Raw genomic sequence first — 20,643 nt, forward strand, 5'->3', positions numbered from 1 at the left:
TCACTCAACACCCCAAAGGCAGGGATTTAGTTGTGACTATTTTAAATATAAATGGAAGCACTATCCCTTCCTAGCACACACCTTTGTGTCACATGGCTCAGGTGGCCAATATACTTCTTGCAGTGCTGGGGATGAAAGCCAGGGTTTCACACAAGCTAAGAACTTCTCATCCACTGAACTATGTTCCCATTCTCTTTGCTTTAAGTTGGCATGCTCATGGGCCTTCATCGTCGATGGTCCGATGCTTGGCCAAACTCATATTTATTATACCCGCCTTTAGGCATATGCATTTCTAGCTTATGTAAGGCCAGCTCGAAAAAAAAGTGAAAAGACGTTTGGATGAAAGCAGTGTAGATACTTAAGAGACAGCACACAATGTTTCTTTGTAAGCTTTAGATCTTTGCTTCCATGATTTTACTTCTCTGGAGTTAGAGATTGACAGTGTCACTCATGAGCGTATTTATGATGAAGCAATTTTACTAGACTGGCTGAAAGATGGGCTCAGGGATACAGCAGACATGTCTGGATGGCATATTTTAAAAGATATTGGCAGATCGAATGAAGGAGAGGGGCTAATTAGAGAAAGTTTGGATGAGTGAATAAGTGAATGGAATGCAGAAGGGAAGCAGGTACAGGGGAGTCATAGCTCTGAGTTTTTTCTAAAGGTGTCAAACTTTCATAAAATACAGCTATAGAGAATAATTGCTGAAGAATTAAGCTTTTACAGAGCTCATCCTTTTAAGGGTACATAATATCCTGTGATCCAGGAGATGCCAGCAGTGGTCCTTCCACTTGGTTGGCTCAAGGTCATGGGTGAGGATGAGAGTCAGTGATGGAGGCAGGGACTAAACTGGTCTCCTGATTTTTTCTAAGACAGCCCATTTTATAGCTTAAGCAGATATACCAATCATCTAGGGAGGCTCTTAAAAACAGGTCCGCTAAATCTAAGGTGGATCCCAGATTCTGAATTTCTAACAATCTTCTGGAAGTACTAACAGTGTTGTTCCTTGGACCACAGTGGTTTTTGGTTTTTATTTTTACATTCATGTATGTATGTATATATGTATGTATGTATATATGCATGCATGCATTTAGTGTGAGTGTGTGTGTGTGTGTGTGTGTGTGTGTGTGTGTGTGTTAATTAGAATGTGGAAGCCAGAGGACAACTCTCCTACTACCATTTGGGTTCCAGAGATTAAATTCAGGTTATCAGTAGTTACCTTTATCAGCCTAGCCATCTTGATGGTCCCATAGACCAGGCAAGAGTATGAGCATGAAACAAAGTCAAGTACCACTTTTAAGAAGCTGTGTGTTCTGGTGACCAACTGAGAAGCTTTTTCTGGGCATATAAAATCCCCAAGCTTCTGGTTAGGGAGCCAGGGAACCATACAAAAGGGGACCTAGAAATGTGCCTTGCTCTGCCCTATTTCCCTCTTCTCATTGATAGACAGGAAGCTGTCACCTACCCAGCACCCTACTTCTGCTGAGATACGATGAAGCCAGGACTAGGTTCCTAGAACAGCATAAGGATTTCAAACTGGGTCACAGAAACATCTTTTCCTGCTTTCATCCTTTGCTTCCTAACAGCAGCCTGTGCCGTTGGCCTGACTTCCTGGAGCAACTTGACTCTAGCTGGATTCAACAGCTGCACAGACAGAATAAAGAGCCGCTCCCTGGTATGAGCTATGTCCCCCTTGAGTTCCCCAGGCCCTCAAATCTTTCTTCTCCCTCCATGAAACCTCCCCTCCGATACAGCTTTCAAGTTAAGGAAGCCTTTTGACGGCATGCCCTCTCTGGATGAAGCTGAAAAGAGTTGTTCGTGAAAGCAAGCAAGCTGGGGAATTTTTGCAGGACCTCTGAAACACTGGTATGACTTTTCTTGTCTGTGATAAAACACCTGACAGGAAGCAACTCAGGGGAGAAAAGGTTTATTTCAGTTTACAGTGCAAGGGAATGCCATCCATGATGTAAGCGAAGACAGGGCCACGGGCTAGGGAGGTGTGTGAAGATGAAGGGGGACGGCTGGCTGTACTGCACCTGCAGGCTGCACCCAGAGAAGAAACAGGAAGCGGCGCCTGGCTGTAAGACCTCATTATCTACTTTGTTAAGTCATATATATATATATATTTTTTATTTGTTGGCGCAAATTTTGATTCTTAAAATCAACGTTCCTTTATGTGATTGAGAGTTTTGTATGTTTTTTTGTCACGTGGCCTCCCTGTGGTCCCACCCAGTGAGTTGACTATATTGTATCTTAGTTTAATCTTTGCTTTGCATCTGTGAAATCCCACGTGCTGTCTGTTTGCTGGGCTCCCTAGGGTAGTGGAAAAGCACCTGGCTTGGAGAGCAGGTCCCTCTGCTGCCAAACACCCATGAATGAGTCCCCAAATTCATTCCTCCCCCGCCAAGCCTGGCCTGCTCTCTGGATCTTTTTTTTTTTTTTATATATATATCAGAGTTACCCATGGCTTCTCCTCACCGACAGTGAGGGATTTCTAAGCTGGGACTCTATCCTCCAGCAGGCCAGTGTAGATGCCTACTGAAGGAGCTTTGTAAGGCACAAGACCCCAGGAAAAAGGCAGTTGGCGGAGTCTGCCTTGACAAGAGAGAAAAAGGAGTACGGGGAAGGAAGACACAAAAACATTTAGGCGGTGCCCAGATGGCTGGAAAATGTTTGGGTGAGTTGTCTTTAAGTGGCGGGGAGAACACATGAGAAACGTTATTGACTTCATTGTTTTTCATCAATCCAAACCTGTCACCACATTTCGTGTGGGTGTGGTCCCTACTCTTTGCTTCTCCATTGTCTAAGTGTGTAGCCCAACAGTCAGTGTCAGCAGCTCAGGGGCGCATACTCATATGGGTTCTGGGGCCTGGTCCCAAATCTACAGTCATAATTTTTGGGAGTGCCACTCAAGCATCTGTAGCTTCCACAGGTTCTCCAGGTGGCTCTTATCCCCTTAACCATCCCAACTACCATTTCCATATCATGTAGGTATGGAAAGATGTCCAGGGTCTCTGAGCCGGCTTCACAGCTTGCCCATACTTGTGGGCAACCTTGGATTTCAGAGCTGGGAAACTGCCTGTTAGCTCGCTCTGCCTTGCTGGCACCAAGCAGAAGATGAAGATTCTATAACTGGCAAACCCAAGGGCTGTCATCAGAGGCAGGATTTCCAGGACAATTTGTACCACCTCTCCTGCCAGATCCTAGCTGGTGAGGACTGATGACTTAATTCCCCTGCTCCCGTCACTAAATGCATCCCCCGCACTAACCGACCAAGAATGGACTCAGCAGAGTCGATGGCAAGCCAGTTCCCTGAAGACCATTTCAGATGGCTGGTATCCCACTACAGGTTTAGAGATCTGGCAGAAAGGGGGACTTGATCTGCCTCCAGCATGATCTGTCTGAGCTTTTACCTGCTGAGTGCATAGAATATGAAAACACTAGTCCATTCTGCTCACGCAGCTCCGATCCTGAAGCAAGGATTATTTCCATCAAGCACCCAACCTTGAGCTCCTACTTTTTCAATGATGAGCAACTGATAAAGTATATAGAAGGATGGCTTGGTTATCTTATATTTATATAGATTTATAATTCCCACATGCCTTAGTTCAGCAATCCCACTTCTAAGAATTTATAGTATAGAAACATTTTTGTAAGGATGCAGATATAAGTCTGAAGTATATTTCAAGACAAATTGAAGAAGTAAAAAGCTGGGGCAAAAAGACCTAAAAGTCCAGTAATATGGGACGGGTTAAAAGAACTAGGAACAGGGTCTGGAGAGATGGCGCAGAGGTTAAGAGCACTGGCTGCTCTTGCAGAGGACCTGGGCTCTATTCACAGCACCCGCTTGTTGTCTGACAACCTTCTAAGACTCTAGTTCCAGGGGATCTGACACCATCTGCTGGAATCTGAACACTGCAAGCACATTGTACACAGACATACGTGCTGGAAAAAAATTAAATGCGTAAAATAAAAGTAAATTAAATTTAAAGAGAAGAGCTAGGGGCAATGAAATACTGAACAGCTTCAGATAACTCAGAGCCTGTGTATCCACAAAGTATAGGCTACTTAGAAGAAACCCAAAGGTTGAAAAATGTTAGCAATCTGAGGCTAAGAGAGGCTGAGAGCAACCAGGGCCTATTCAAGTCCTGGCTAAGGTGGATGAAGGCTTCAGTGACCAGCTGCCTCCCAGGCATGATGGTACCAGGTGCCCAATGTGGACCTATTCCTGCTCTTCCTGGGAACTCAGTGGTCACCTTGTGGTGTCCTCTCTTGATACTCTCTGCTTGGTAAGCTGCTGTGGGCCACGTTTTAGGATAACTTGTTCTCTCTTACCAGCTTAGTGTATGATTTCAGCTCTTTACACCAGTCTCAGCTGTTCCTCCCCTTCCTTCTTTTAAATCAAGACAGGGGCTCACGATGTAGCCCAGGATAGCCTCAAACACAATCCTCCTGCTTTAAGCCTCCTGGGTGCTAGGACTACAAGTTGGGCCTCCACATCCTGCTCAGCTCCCCATCTTAGTTGAGTTCCCTTTCCGGAGGAGGGCAGTAGGCACTGATTAAACTGGAAAGAGCTTGGGGGTTGGTGGAGAGGAATAACAGTTGAAGCCAAGCAGGGAGACAATCTTTTCATGCTTTAGAGGATTATGAAAGTTCATTTTTCTCCGTTTCACAGCAGCAGGTCTGCTACCATGGGGAGAGGAGCTCACAGCTTGCTAGCAGTGAGGTGGTAAGGGAAGAAAAAAGTAGCACTTGAGCTGCAGAAAGGGAGAGCCTGGCCTGAGATCACCGATGATAGATTTAAGAGGGGCATGAACACACACACTTGCCTGCCCCACAATTTCTACTGGTACAAAGCAGACCTGGAACATCTAGGCTGGCAAAGAGACACTTCTTAAGGCAGGCGCCACCTGCTGCTGATAAAACAATGCCAAGTGCCAGGATCCACAAAGTGAGGCGTGGAATGACCAAGCTGTCCCCAACCAGAGGTGGGTATAATACGTTATGTTAGCAAGCTGTTGTGTGTGGGTAAGTTCACTGAGAGGTGGGTGCTGGAGATGGGGTAGACACACTTCAGACCCAAGCATGCTTAGAGTGTCCTCTAAGACCCCTTGAGTAGGATGTGCTGTTCCTTGCAGCCCTGCGAGAAGAAAAAGGAGACCAGCAAAACAGTCCAAGAGTGAACACACCACACAGGCTTGAGAACAGGACAGTGAGCTGTTAGCTTGAACCTTCCCAAAGCAAAAGACTGTTTACCCCACAGTATACAGATGCCCAAGGTGGGAACCTCAGAAGCCTCACCTAGAAGACATTCTGCTCCAGCTGGCACTCTGGGTCCCCAAGGCTTCCCCACTCAGCTCTGGGATGGGGTAAGTGTCTGATCTGAAGCTCTACCATCTTTCCGTCGCTTGCTGTTTTCTTCTCTTATTCCTGTTTGATGTCTTTTTAATAAACTCAGTTCTCCAAAACCCAAAGGATGGCTACCGTGGGTCCTTCTCCACATGAAACAAGAGAACTGCAGAGTGAAGGGAAAACCTGGGCTACTTTAAAAAGCCTATTCAGTATTATAACGCCCTATTACCTTTTAAAGGAGGCATGACCATTTTTCATAATACAACCTCCCCACAAAAGATAGTTTTGCGGCAGGTTTTTGTTTCATGAGAAGAATCTTATAATACAGCCCTTACTAGCCTGTAACATCCTATGCAAACCAAGCTGGAATTACACTCAGAGATCCACCTATCTCTGTCTGCCTCTTGCTTTCTCAGATTAAAAGCACTCACTACCTCACCCAGCCTACATCAGGGTTCTGAACCTCATCTCTATTGACATTTGGGGCTGGACAATTCTTGTGGGGCTGTTCTGTGTGTATCTGCTGCATGGCATGACTACAAAAATTAACTGGGATAATTATACAGTAGGAGTTAGCACAGTGTCCTACTTAGAAGGCTTGCCAGCTGTTAGCTCCATTTATGACAGTAGATCTTGCTGCCTCGGGGATGTACAGAAGCGAGACTGTGGACAAGGGAGTGGGAGTGGAAAGAATCAGAAACTCAGGAAGGATGGCGATGTGAGAATCTCATGCTAAGTTGTTAAAAAAGGGATGGTGAGAGTGGAGAAAGCAAGCAAGCTGAATGCTTGCACATGTGCACCCACTGCTCTCTCATCCTAATCACGGATGCAGTGTCCCTTCAAACTCTTGCTGGTATGACCTTTCTACTGTGACAGGCTACACCTTGAACTAAAATAAAGACTTTCTCCCTTAAGTTGCATTTGTTAGGGTAAAATTTTTTTTTAAATCATAGCAACAAGAAACTAAGACAAGCAGAAAGATGCAAAACTCTGAAAGATGGATAAAAGCCTTGTAACTATGGCAACGTGCATATACAGGGAAAATGCCAACTCTTTAATCTTTCTCCTTAAAGACAAATAGATAGGTCCAAGGCGCTTGGAGCTGGCCGTCCATAGTTAATACCGGCTTGTTTGAGCAAGAGGAGAAGATAAATAATGGGACTGTGTGAATCACACTTCTGTAGAGCCATGCCTTCAAAGCTTACTGTTCATCTAAAGGGAAGCTTTTGCTTTAGCCTGGTTTATAAATCAGTTGTTTGGTGAAGGTGGTATCTGGGATAAAATGGGAATAAACTGTGCATAAAATCTAGATCTAACCAGGGCAGAAAGCAGTCCTAAAAAGGGTAAACTTTATCAATACCCACAGAAGGAGTTCATAGATAGTTTTTTTTTTTTTTTTAAATTCTTGTTTCCACTTTAAATAGCAAGTTCTCCCTCACCCAGCATAAGTGCTATTTTTGATCACTGCTTCCGTATGGTCCTAAATATGCTTTCTCAGCCTTCCCTGCGAGTCATCTGACTTCTTCCTCTTTAATGCACCTGACTAAAGAAAACAGGAGCAGGGCAGTGCTGCCAGGACACTAGAAACACCAGGAGGCTAAGTTTGACCGGCCATGGAGATGTGTTTTATAATTCCAAATAAAGCTGTCTCTTCCGGTGTTCTCTTCTCACCCTGGGATCCTTGGAGCTCCTGGAATAAGGACAGTGCTCCCCAGCCCAGGGCCTTTGCACACGTTCTCTGTAACCACCTCCTCCTTTCCCTCCTCTCTTGCATTCAGACAGCTTACCTGATCATTCTCTCTCTGTGTAGCCGAACCTTAGCATTTTCTTCTCTAATTTGGCTCCTTTCTCTCTTTTGCACTTATCGTAATCTGCTTCTCTCTGCGTTTTTACACATCTCTGTTAGATTCCAAACCAGTTCTTGGCTGTACTCTGTCCTGAGAGCTGCATAGGTGGCTCCCTTTCCTCTGGTTCCCAGGTAAGTTTGATCAACAGGATGAGAGACGGAAGACCAGAGGCCAACGTTTCACTAGTCTGGCTCCTTCCTCCTAGGCTATAGGCTGGCTGTAATTTTCTACTTGGGACTAGATTTGCAGTCCAGAGTCTGCCTCTAGCTTTCCTTAATTACCTCTTGAGTGCAGCAGCTGTTTCCTGCTGGGGCCCTGACCCACACAGGGAGCATGTCAGACTTATTCATCAACGGGCACTTGGCAACTAGCAGGGTGCCTGACACATGGTAGGCACTCAATAAATATTTGTTGACTAAATGAAAATAAAACAACTCAACACCACAATTCTGTAAGATAGCTTTTCATTCTCTCTAATTTTTTCTCCTTCCAAAAGCATCGTGGACTAGATTTTGGTTTGGAAAACACATAGAGCAGGGCTGCTAAGGCTGGGTAGCGTGGCGCACTAGAAATCTAGCTCCTTAAAATAGATTTGCAGAGGGAGAATGCTGTGTGGGAGGGTGTAGCATCTTAGGCCATTTCTGTAAATGAGATACATGATATTAGGGACTGGGTTGTGAGCATATAATATCTACAAATGACTGCTCTGGAGTGGCCCCTGAGCTTAGCTGTGGAAGACAATGGGGCTGGGTGGAGCTGACATTTTTTGAGTCCACTGAAGGCACGGAAAATTCTTCTTTCCCGGAATTTCTAGGGCTCAGAAGACAGCTGGAATAAAATATGTCCTCTTCCCTCACGTGCTCCATCTGAGAGAGCCAGATGGAAGAGTGTCACACAGATGCCTAGCCACCACATTACCGCTACAACAAACAGCTTCAGAAGACGGAAAAGACAGTGAAAGCCATCTGCTTCCTGGGAAGTCCTAACTTCGAGAAGAGAAACAGCATCCAGCGCAGTGATGCTCTGGCAGCAGAAGTCCTGCATCTCAGGTGCTGAGTGACTCAGGGATAACGGAATTATGCTAAGAGGAGCGGGGGTGGGGAAGGGGCAGGAAGTTATGCCTTTGTCTCCCTACAGGCGGTGTAGCTACTGAAACAGACCCATTGTCCAGGGCCACAATAAGCTCATTTCTAGAGCTGAAAATGATCTCCAAGGAAAATGTCTATTGCTGTGGTGTCTCTATTGTCTTCCCAGTTCCCACCCCTAGTCCAGGCCAGCTTTTCATCCAAAGACCCAAAGAACAAATTAATTTCTCGAAGCTGTATCAAACGAGAATTCTCTGAAAAGTTAATTGATACTGGTGGCACGGGTGGTGGTGGTATGGTAGCGGTGGTGATGGTGGGAGTAGTGGTGATGGTGGTGATGTGGTGATGTGGTAGTGGTATGGTGGCGATGTGGTGGTGAGGAAACTAGAGCTGTGAGGTAACAGCCACTCTCCCCGGGAGGCTGGTGGGAGATAACTGGGCCAAAGGCTCCAGTAGCCTCTTTTAGCTCAGGCAAGATAGAAAAACAGATCCGGTGAGAAAGGGCTCATCTCTTGAACTAAAGAGAATTCCAAAACCCCAGAGAGCAGGGCTGCCAGGTGTGAGCATTTGCACAGGTCTGGGTCACTGGCACCTCCAGATGGCCAAACCTCACACGCATGCATTCACTAATGCCTTCTAGCCTTTTCCATTACAGTGATTCCTAAATTCCACTCAACTTCCCTTCTCTTGTTAAACATATGAAGGCAAGGTGGCAGGAGGTGGGCACCCGGGGTGCCTAACAATAAAAGTAATAATAACTTTTCAATATTGACGTTGCCAGGTGCCAGATGAGCAATGAAAGGCCTCACGTGTATCAGCTCATGCCTCCCATGACCTCGTGGGGCAGAATTTGCCTCTGGTCAGCAAGCTGCAGGCCTGAGGGCAGGGATCACAGAGCTGGAAGGGAGGAGATGCAAAGCAGATGCCTTCTAAGCACAAGCCAAGTGTGTGCTCCTGCTGGGGCAGAAGGAGGAGGAAATGGGGCTATTGCCCCTGGCCATCTGGGAGGCTCCTTTACATCACATCATGCCACCATCCTCTGAGCTGGTCCAGAATGACGTGGGACTCGCTGTTGTTCCGTGAACGGTAAGATGCCTGGAAGCCTCTCCTGCCTCCACCTACCAGCAGTCAGTAGCACCCAGTAGCGATACCCAAGTTGTCTCCAAACTTGGTCTTCCACTGTCAGACCCGGAGCTAGGCTACACTGCTCCTACCAGGCCAGTACTTGAAGATGGTGAAAGATGGTGTAGCTCCAGTTAGGAGAATTTACCCATCCATCTGCTGTGGTGGTGTGGCAATGTGTGTATGTAGGTGTGCGTGCGCACTCTCATCTGTAAACATGCATGTGGAGGTGTCGCTCTTCAGGTACCAAAGAATTTTTTGTTTTGTTTTTTTTTGAGACAAGCTCTCCTACTGGTCTGCAGCTCACCAAGCAGGCTATGTTAGGTAGCCCATGAACTGAGGGGATCTCCCTGTCTGCCTCTCCAGCACTGGGATTATAAGCACCTGCCGCCATGATTGCCTTCCCCTTTGAAGGTGGGTTTGGGGGATCAAAATTGGGCCCTTATGGTTTCAAGTGCTTTACCAGCTGAGATCTCCCCAAAACTCATCCCTCCATAAACCCATCCCGTACGAATCCGCTTTCAACTCTTGTGAACCTCTCATCTCACGTGCTTTTGATTTTCACTCTGTTTCTAGAGCCAAAGAGGGTCCTATTGCAAGATTAGAGTGTCCTGTCCATTTTTTTTTCTGTTGCAGCCATTTTGGTGAGATCAAAATTAGCAAGTGTTCCTGGCATGTTACTAACTCCCTTCTAAAAGAAACATGTCACAAGCAATGAATCTTTGCCTTACTCATTGAGATGCTTTTTACTAAACTAAGAGTGATTTGAAGTTGGACACATTTAGATGGATTTTATTTTGGTGTGTGTGTGTGTGTGTCTGTACGTTTGTATGAGTATGGACATCCATGTGAAGGTTGGAGGTCAATGCCCAGCATCTTCCCTCTAAGTTTACACAGCACCTCTCACTGAATCTGGAGCTTGCTGATTGGCTAGACTAACTGGCCAGTACTGTCCAGGCTCCTGTCTCCACTTTCCTACCGCTGGGATCTCAGCTACATTCCACCACACTCTGCTGGGATGTGGCTGTTAGGGATCCAGAATCAGGTCTTCATGCTTGTGTAGTGAGAACTTTGTTAAGTGAGCCCTCACAGCAGCCCACATTCCTAAGTTCTGAGACACACTTTATTATTATTATTGTTTGGTCAACAGTATGCCACACTCTGGGCAAAGGGGGCACTGTAGCAAAGATGGAAATTCTAATTTCAGATGAGCTAGTAGGTAGGGCCATTCACCTGGATGGTGAATGATGGCTTGGGTTTCTACAACTGGGTGGTCCTTAAACTCGGTGGGTCCATGAGGTCCCTGGGACACATGCTAAGATCTGTTTCCCCATCAGATCTCTGAAAGATCCTGTTTGTGAGTTTTAGATGATGCCCAGTGTTTGCATGATAAACAAATCTCCGGATAAATATAATGCAAGTGGATCCCTGGACTACTTAGAAGGGTAGAGTAAATGATTGGTTATTTACAGGAGAAACACATTCTCCAAAGGGCTGAGGAAATGGCTTAATCAGTGAAATGCTTGTCATGCAGGCATGAGGATCTGTATTCAGATTAGTAGCACCATAATAAGAGCCAGGTGTAGCAGGGCGCATCTGTAACCTCAGCCCTGGGAGTGAGAGGGTGGTGGTGATGGTAGTAGTGGGAGGATGTGGCACTTGAGAAAGGAAGCTCTCAGGAGACAATGATCCAGCCAGCCTCATTAAGTGGAAAAGCTTCAGGTTCAGGGAGCAACTCTGTCTCAAAATATCAGGTAGAGCGATGGAAGAAGACACCTGGTACCAGTCTCTAGCATACACCCACCCAAATAAATACATACATAGATACTCCTCAACACAGAGAGAAAGAGAAGTGTACTCCTCAGAGCTGGACCTAGGTTTGAATAACATCAGAATTCCATTGTTCTGGGAGGAACTTCCTATAAAGTAAAAGAGGGGAGGGCGGATGGGTGGTGCTGGGAGGTCTTGTGCTAATGCCAGACTGTGTGCAAGGAATGCTGCAGGTGACTGTGGGAAGGTCGGAGCTGTGCAAGCGCCGAGACAGTTGATGGCTTGTCTTTAGGGCTGGCTCATTTTTATAAGAAGAGGAAAGGTGCCAAAATACTTCTTTGTTGAATCAATTTTGCAGTGCCTTTTGGTGAGCAAATGAATAAAATATGTAACCCTTTCTTTCTCGTCAGCAGCCACGGTTACTTACTCTTGGCTGAGTTGACTGTCTATACCCCAAAGAGGTTATAAATATGCCTCCTTAACAGTCAGCAAACACTGAAACACTAGAAAAACTTCCCTGGACCCAGAGAATGGCAGCAAGACCATGCGTGGCTTGTGGTCGAGGTACACTGACCACTCTGGACAGAATTCTATCCAATCTGTCCATTCCTGCCTTCCTCTCTCACTTGCCTCACTTGCTCTGATACTGTCCCCTACTCCCCTGTACACCAGGAAAATTACCTGGGAAGGAAAGTCAAGAACAGATTCTCCCTCCCCCCCCACTCCTTCCATCCCGGCCCACCCTGCTCCACTGCTTTCATTCTCTTCATTGTCACCTGGCTCTGCTCTTTGTGTGAGTAGGGATGATTTCAGAGCCTAAAATGCCAACAAGATAACCCAGCTTCTCTGAGGACTGACAAGAATATACCTCAGGTGAAGGCATGTCCTCAGGCATGTCACATTGGTGAATCTGAGAAGGCTGAGCTCTACCCAACCCATCCTACCGAACACTCTGGATGCTTATATTAAGATCCCTTTACGATCACCTTTCTTAAACCAGTGCTTTTTTTTTCCTCTAGAAAAAATCAAACTATCATACAAAATAAGCATTTGATGTAAAATTCAGAACATAGGGTTCCGAGAGGATGGGATCAGTTTAAAAGGACAGTCGCAGATGTGAAGGACGCATACAATAAATTAGAAACCACTGGTTTCACCTTTCCCTCTAAATACATGACCCGCTTTCCTTTTGAGAACCTTTGTGGTAGTGAGAATAAGACATGTCTCCCACAGTATTTGGACACTCGACTCCCAGTTAGTGGTGCTATTTTGGGGGAGGTTATGGAACCTTTAGGAGGAGGAATGACATCTGGAGGGTGGGCTTTGAGGACTTAGCTTTGCCTCACTTCCTGTCCCCCACCCCCGACCCCTGCTTCAAGTACAAGGGTAAAAATGGGCTCAGCCAGATCCCTGCTTCAGCCGCTATGCTTTTCCTGATTGCCAGCACACCTTCTCACCATGATGGACTCTAGCCCTCTGGAAATGTAAGTCAAGATAGAACCTTTCATCCATAAGACGCTTTTGGTCATGTTGTTATATCCAACCAACAGAACAGCACCTAGTACACCCCTCCCACAGTCTGAAGGGTTGACTTCACCACCTAGTCCTGGGCAGGGCATGTGATTCATTCCTTCTGGCTGTGGAGGTCAATTTAAGAACTGTGAAGTGATCCAAGTCAGGCCAGTGAGGTTTAATTCTGTATTTTAGAGCGAGACTACTGAAAAAGCAGTCTATTATTGGATACTAAGGGCTAGGGCTGCTGACAGCTCCCTTCGCCGTCTTATGTAACTTAGCAACCTGGCTTGGACCATGCATACACCCCTCTCTAAACAAAGCACATAGCAACCTGTTGGCAGCGTGGGTTCCACATGCACACAGCACCTCATACCTGCTTCAAACAATGGGAATAAGCTACTCCCATAGCTATGCCTTGATCACATCCCATTTCCAGTCAGACAAATCCTAGAGCACAAACTGGGACAAGTGGGCAAGGGTCCCATCCAGCCTGATCAGGTTTGTGTGCATGACAATAAGCACAATGGGGTCCTAAAGTGAAGGGTCCCCTAACTGCTCTCTTATGCCTAGCCATAACTGGGCATGGTTAAAATCAGACGCATTATGGGAAAGGATATGAGGAGTGAGCAAAAAATTATATAATACAATCCTGTTACTCAAAAACAGGAAACTACCTCAGCAATCTAACACCTCTATCTCTTGAACCCCATAAAAAAGAAGCCTCAAACAATAATCAGGCACCTTAAGTACCCTCACTCATGACAATGTATTTATTCCTTCCTTTTTTTCTTTCTTCTTTCTTCTTTTTTTTCTTGTCTTTTTTCTTTTCTTTTCTTTTTTTGAGACAGGATTTTTCTGAGTAGCCCACTATACTGGAACTCATTCTATAGACCAGGTGACCTTTAACTCACAGCGGTCTACCTGCCTCTGCTTTCTGAGTGCTGAAATTAAAATTGTGTGCTATCGCACCTAGCATATCTGCTCCTTTCTAATCTCTACTGTGGCTTTGCTTGTGGACTTTTATTTCATTCTTGAGGAAGAGGCCCAGAACTTGAAAATTACCCTGACCCCTGGTAATACTTGTAAACAAGAGTCTATATGGCAGTTCAGTGACATTCCTGAAGTATTTCCTAAGCCTATCCCAGGCTAACCCTGGGGACACTGGATAGGATTCGAGTAAGTTCTAGGTTTTCAAATGTACAACTCCAGATACTACTCCCTGGGCTTGGGCTCTAGGCTGAATAAAAAAGGAGAAAGCAAATCAAACACCAAATATCCATCTGCTTCTGCTTCCTGACTATGGGTGCAAAGTGGTCAGCTGTCACGAGCCAGGATGGCCCGGCCATGCTGGGCTATGCCCTGGAACTGTGAGCCAAGCTAAAACTTTCCTTTTCTAAGTTGCTTTTGTCACAACAAGTAACTAACAGAAATCAATATAAAGATCAGGGCCAGGCATTTCCTGAGCATGTCTGAGGTGTGGCCCCTCAAATGGTGCCAACTGGCTAAGGAAGTTTTCCTTAACTATCTAAATAAAGAAACTGGGCTAAGGAACAGATAGCCCAGTTATACTGAACAGAAGAAGCATTCTCAAGGCCAATATGGAACTGTTTGGCATTATAAGGATTGAAAAAGCATTTCAGACATTGCTGGGCGAGTGAGCTCTGCCGTGGCTGCTTCAGACTCTGAAACTGTTATTTGCAACTTCTCTAGTTTGTCAGCGACACTGAAAAAATTACCCTCGCGCCCATCCCCTCCTCCCCACCCCTCCCCCTCCCCCGGCTGTCAATGGCTTCCCATTGAACAACTGAGCAACTCCCTTTTTCAGGTAGGGAGATGAGGTGCAAATGACTCAATGTGCTGTGGATGTGACGAGAGGTAAGAAGCCCTTCAGATTTCTCCTCAGAGCCAGGCCAACCACACAAGCACTTTCTGTAGATGCAAGCGCAAGTTAGCAGTTATGAAGCCTCAAATCTCACCCAGCTCTACGGTTTCACAAGTCAGTCTTCCTCTGGCTCTAGGACTTGTTCCCCGTGTCGCTGCAAGCCACTGCCCATTTCTTCACCTAACACACTGCCCTGGCCTTCCTTACCAGCCTTGTGACTGTGCTTCATCCAGCCATGAGCCCTTCCTTTAGTTCCTACTTTCCTTATCCTTCTACCACAGGGCCTTTGCACATGCTGCTCTTCCTACAGCTCACAGCCCTTCCCTTATTGCACCTCCTATTCCATAAACCCTCCCTGATGGCCTATCCACACCAATATTCCTCTTCAGTGTGGCTCTTCAGGACCATACTTACCACCTGCAATTCTCAAATACTGCTCATTTGAACGGTTGCTGTCAACTCCACCAGAACATAGGTAAAGAGAAGATCTAGGTTCACTTTAGCTTGTAGTACATCCTTAGCAGCACTCACAGGCAGCTGTCCCTACTAATGCCAGCAACCACTCACGTCCTATGGGCACTTGCGGGGTGCTGGGCACTGCTCTAAAGTCTTCATAGGAATTCATTCAGTTCCCCTGATATCACAATTTAAAGACGAGGACACTGAAGCAAGTATAGGTAAGCCAGCCAATGACTCCAGTGGACTGTTGACACCTGCGCTCTCATTCAGCCAGCTGGAGTTCACGGAGCAGGCCCTAAGCCACGGATGCTGATTGAACAAGAGCATTAATGAAGAAGTTAATTTTCCCTCTCCCCAACTCCATGCACCTGATTCCCTTCCTACTAGTCTCAGGTCTTGTTGCACCTCTTGCAGAAAGTGGCTGTGCCATGAGCACCCTTTTCTGCCATATTCTTCTTCATTGGGAGCCTTCAACAGGGACGGTCTCAAGGTCTACAGCCATCCGGTGGTAATGGCTTCTGCAAGGTGCTTCCAGTCCCAGTTCTCTCTCTGCCACGCACTTGGGGCACAATGTAAAACTTAGCCCTTGACCCCTGACTGTGACCTTATTCCATTATCTCATTTGTGTTTTTTTCCTGGGCACCAAACCCTGGACCACTTTTCCTGCTCTTCCTTGTCTTCCTAAGAATGACCAATCTTGGCACATCATCTCTGCTTGACCCTTCTGCCTTGGTTTTATTGCCTGCTTGTGCTCTTAGCTTTACCAGAGTCAGACTGACACACACACACCACCTTGAGCAGGGAAGAAAAGCCTTGTTCCTTCAGATACTCCTGTGATAAAATCACTGTGCAAGTCCTCCAGCTGTGATCATGGCTCCTTGTGAGGATAGGTATCAGGGAAGTCTGCCTCACCTGGTTCAAGTCTCTGCCACTTGTTAGAATTTAGGTGAAAGAAGTGGAAAGTTCTATTTATCTATGGCGTGAGAGCGATTGTCAGTGTTCTCATCTGTGAAATGGCTCTGATAGTGACTTATCTCCCAGGGCTGTGAGGTTTCAAAAATATGAAGCGTGTAAAGGTGTCAGCATTTTGGCTCATGATCAGTGGCCCGCTTCAATCATCACTGTCATGGTGAGCAGCTTCAGATGGCATCTGGGAAGAGCAGGGTTAAGGAGCCTCACAGTGCTCTCACACTGATGTTTATGCAGCAATATTCCTGAGTCACTCAGCGGTAGCAGACAGCACGGAGTGTGTTTTTCATGGAGAAGGGCGTGCACACTCCTGCTTCTAAACAATCTGGGCAGTGCCAGGGCCCAGATCAGACGCTGGCAAGTGGCTGAGCTGAGCTTTTATAAAGATCTGTTCTAAAGAACAATGCTGTCTACAAAGGACCATGCTGCCTGCCAGATTAAACACTGAACTTACTCAATAGCATGAGCTGCCATCGTCAGAAGGAAAAATAAATCCATTATCTTGAACCAAGCTTTAGAGGCATGACCAAAGGAGTTAGTGACTTATACCTGTAGCTCAGTCTGTGATTCTAAGGCTTAAAAATTCATGGATGGTTTAGATCACTGTCTCCTCAAAGGACTACTAAATGTTCTGCCAGACTTCAAATGCACGACTGAGGATCAGCAAAGAGAAGACCAGCTTGCTTCATCCTTCAAAGCGATATCTCTGGTTTAGGACTATGTGGGGTAGGATGTAAAAAGCCACTTAATCTGTGCTACAACCAGAAGTTTTGCTTGTGATAACAACCATCGTTTTTCTACCTTGCCGTCTTGTCTGATAGTCCCATGGAAAATCAAGGGCACAAAATTACTTCCTTTAATTCCCTGTTTCACATATTGCCTCCTGCTTCTTGGGCAAAGATGAGGCCACAGGGACATTCTACATACAGCAAACCCACACATTGGTGGGCGCTGGCAGAGTGGTGAAACTGAGCCATCCTACAATGTACTTTAGAGTTAAAAAAGAACTGACAGTATGAACTTCCCAGGAACCATTACAGAGGGTCATATGTGCTTCTTGAATTTAATTGCACCTATTATTTAATTTTCACAAGATGCCTACAAAGGAAGCACTAACACTCATTAAATTCCAATTTCTAGAAAACAAAGTCTTAGAGAATTTAGTGACTTGTTTTAAAGCTGGAGGTCTCCTGAGCAATTAAGTGGAGCTAGGCCTGGTAGCAGAAGCCTGCAATCCCAACTGCTCAGGAGGCTGAGGCAGGAGGATTATGAATCAAGGCCTGCCTGGGTAATTGAGTGAAACCTTGCCTCAAATCATCAATGACAAGAAAGAAGAGGTAAGGGCACAGCTCAGTGCCAGAGTACTTGGTGTGCTGGCATGAGGCCCTGGGTTGCAATCCCTAGTCACATATTTAAAAAAATAAATGAAGGGGACATCTGAACCAGAGACCAGAAGATGCAGCTCATTGCATCCCCCAAGCCCTGGGTTCATTGCCCTGCACCTTGTAAATGGTGTGGGAGCATACGCCTGTGATTCCAGCACCATCAGGCAGGAGAATCAGAAGCTGAACGTCATTCTCTGCTATATAATGAGTTTGAGGTCAGCCTGGGATACATGAGACCCTGTCTAGAATAAATAAATATTGATTTAAAGGAAACCATAGACTCTCAACCTATTATTTTTGACTAATGGCCGAAAATTCCATAAAGCCAAGGCTTGTATAAGAGCTCCCAAAGACTGGCAGGGGTTTTAACCCCGTAAGCACACCATACACTCGCTCTGTCCTTTAATCTAGCAGGGCTGGCTGCCGTTAGCCTCATGCGGCTAATGCAATTTAAATTAATGAAAAGGAAATCTAAATTTTAGTCGATTGCTGTTGCTCTGATGGCTCATCTTGGCTGTCAACTTGACTGTGCCTGGAATTAACTGTAGCTAGAGCTGCTGGGCACTCTTGTGTGAGAGTTCTTGATCAGATTATTTGAAGTAGGAAGACTCTAAATCTGGGTGGCACTCTCTAAGGGAAGCCCAGATAAAAGGACCTGGAAGGAGAAAGCTTTGCTTTTGCCTGCTCACCTCGGTTTCCCTGGCAAGTTCTTCTATCCTGTCATTGTGACATTCCTTTGCCAATGTTAGGACCACTTTCTTCAGGATTTCAACATAATCTGAAGACCAGTAGCTCTCCAGGAATCCTCCAGGCCTTCAGCACCAGACTGGGACTGATCAGACATCCAGCCTTGTGGGCTGAACAACTACTGGATTCTTGGCCTCTCCAATGTGAGACAGCCATTGCTGGAGTACCTGAACTGCATCCTGTAAGCTGGTCTAGGAACTCCCTGAACCCTTCCTCAATGTATGCATGTGTATCTATAGATATCTATATATCAGTTCTCCTTTAAGAGAACCCTAACACAGCCCTTATAGCTTACTTGTTGGCCTGTGATCTTCATTACATTTAATCTTAATTAATCTAATTTCAATAGTTACACATGGCTACCAGCTACCATATTGAACAGTGCTGATCTCTGGAATCTTTGTTCTCAGCCTCATCACACATGGCTCAGTGTTTCCTTTCAGAAATCAAAGGCAGAGGGACATTGTCTTCTGAGAATCATGGGAGTAAACACCCCATAGCCTCTTCCTTAGAAGTGGAGACTCTGTTCTTTCTTGACCTTTCCCAGATTCCTACTGTTTGACCCCTGATTTCCCCATAAGGTCCCCTAGTGTGAGACAGTTACTGTCAAAACAGACAAACCCAGGACATCTGCTCTAAGACAATGGCACACATCATGGCAGCAAGGGTTTGGCAAAACCACAGACTCCCGGGCTCCATCTCTGGTGAGCTGTGCTGCAGAGGGCCTGGGGAGGAAGCTGACGAGTACACATCTTAATCACCTGTTCCAGGGGTTCTAGGGCAAGCGGTCTTGCCTAAGAAAGCCAGCTTCTGAGGCAGGAGCACATGTTTACCTATTGTCCTCTTAAGTAAAGCACACAGATGCTCTCAGGCAGTCTTCACTACTGCACTGATTACACTCACTGCTCTTATTTCTGTAATTATCAGGGAAGGTGGTTATTCACCAAGTGTCATGTATATATTTTTAAATTTGAAACATGGGGGTAAGAATAGCTAAGCTCTGTCTTCTGGGACAAGTGGGAACACAGTCAGTGAAGCATTTGAGGAGAGATAAAAGGTAAAACTCATTGTATAGACAGCCTATGACTCGGGCTTTTGTTTGTCTAGGGGAGAATTTAAATAGATTCTACATCTTTAAAAATCTGTGTTTTTAACTTCTACGAAGGATCTAATCATGTGGGGTTTGTATGGTGGCGGCAGCAGCTGGATGAAGAAAAAGCATGGCTCTGAAATCCAGGCCACCGCCTTGCTCAGTCCCTCAAACGCTTGCATCAACAGCTGGTCTTGGATGGGAGGGGTCATGCAGACCCTTCTTCTCCCTGCTGAACTATTGGCTACTGACGGATTTGGAAAAAAGGGGGAGTCATTCTCTTTAGATGTGTACCCACCAGGCCCCATTAGATAGTTCCAAACTCACAGTCACCCAGACAATCCTGGTTAAAACTCAGTGGGTCCCAAAATAAGACAAAAAGATGCAAACATAGAAAAGGGACCTATAGGGAGGAGGGGAAGTTAGCAGGAGTGGGAGGGAGAGGAGAAGGTGGAGCATAGGAGAAATATACTATATACATGTGAGAAATTGTCAGAGGGCAAATTTAACTAATTTAAAAAGCTGGGGAATTAATGGAATGCTTCCCTTGGAGCGTGGTGACACCTAAATTAATACCTAATATCTGTGTTATGCCCAGAACAAGAACTGACATGTGGTATGGTTGGCATGTGGTAAGAGCTGCATGTTAGCTAAGACATTTGTGTTTATTGCAACTGGTAGCTGGGGCTGGGCAGCAGCTGAGCCCATCAGATGGGACTAACAGAGTTGACCATCCATATCCATGGTCCAGGTTTGTCGAATCCTTGGCCTACAAGGCTCCAAGAACCCAAGGATAGCTATGGATGTGGCTTGTTATTTGTAGACATCGTTACGCTGCAGTGTCAAAATGTTGTAGATCCCAGGCACATCTTTGATTGTACCTGCTAAGTAGGTACACACCTGTGACTCCGGTTCTTTGCTATCAGAGGGGCAGACACCGGACACACTCTGGAGCAATCTTACCAAGCTGCAGGCTAACACGTGCCTCTGCTGAGCTTGACTGAAACACCCCAACAGATGACTCACCAGGTCAATCTTAAGCAGCACCCTCCCTGTCTGGTTTACATACCCGGATCAGTAAGATAAGCACACAGAACATGCATTTGGATATTAAAGCCATGGGTCATCTTAGGTAACTATCTTATCTCTACAGCCAGTTGGAAAACTGTTGGCGACAGTAACCTGAGTTGGTCTACCTCCTGGGGTTCAAAAAAGAACCCTTGGAAACTGGGTTCCTCAGCAATACCAGGCTGGGGCACTTCCATCCCAGTTGTATGGTAAATGCCCCCACTACCGTATAGCTGTTCTTTTCCCTGAATGCTGCTGGCCAACATGCCGCCTTACCCATGGCCACACATCCATCTTTATTATGTATCTTTTACTCTCCCACCCCCAACACACACAATACTTCTCTCTAGT

At 45.9% G+C, this 20,643-nt stretch overlaps 1 protein-coding gene across 4 annotated transcripts in view; it reads right to left on the reverse strand.

Annotated features, from left to right (window-relative positions):
* The window catches only part of Prickle2 (prickle planar cell polarity protein 2), a 331,379-nt gene that overhangs the window by 17,403 nt on the left and 293,333 nt on the right, over nucleotides 1-20,643 (reverse strand). The gene's annotated exons all lie outside the window — the stretch shown is intronic.

This window comes from Meriones unguiculatus, chromosome 5 (genome assembly GCF_030254825.1).
Source record: "Meriones unguiculatus strain TT.TT164.6M chromosome 5, Bangor_MerUng_6.1, whole genome shotgun sequence".
Lineage (NCBI taxonomy): Eukaryota > Metazoa > Chordata > Mammalia > Rodentia > Muridae > Meriones > Meriones unguiculatus.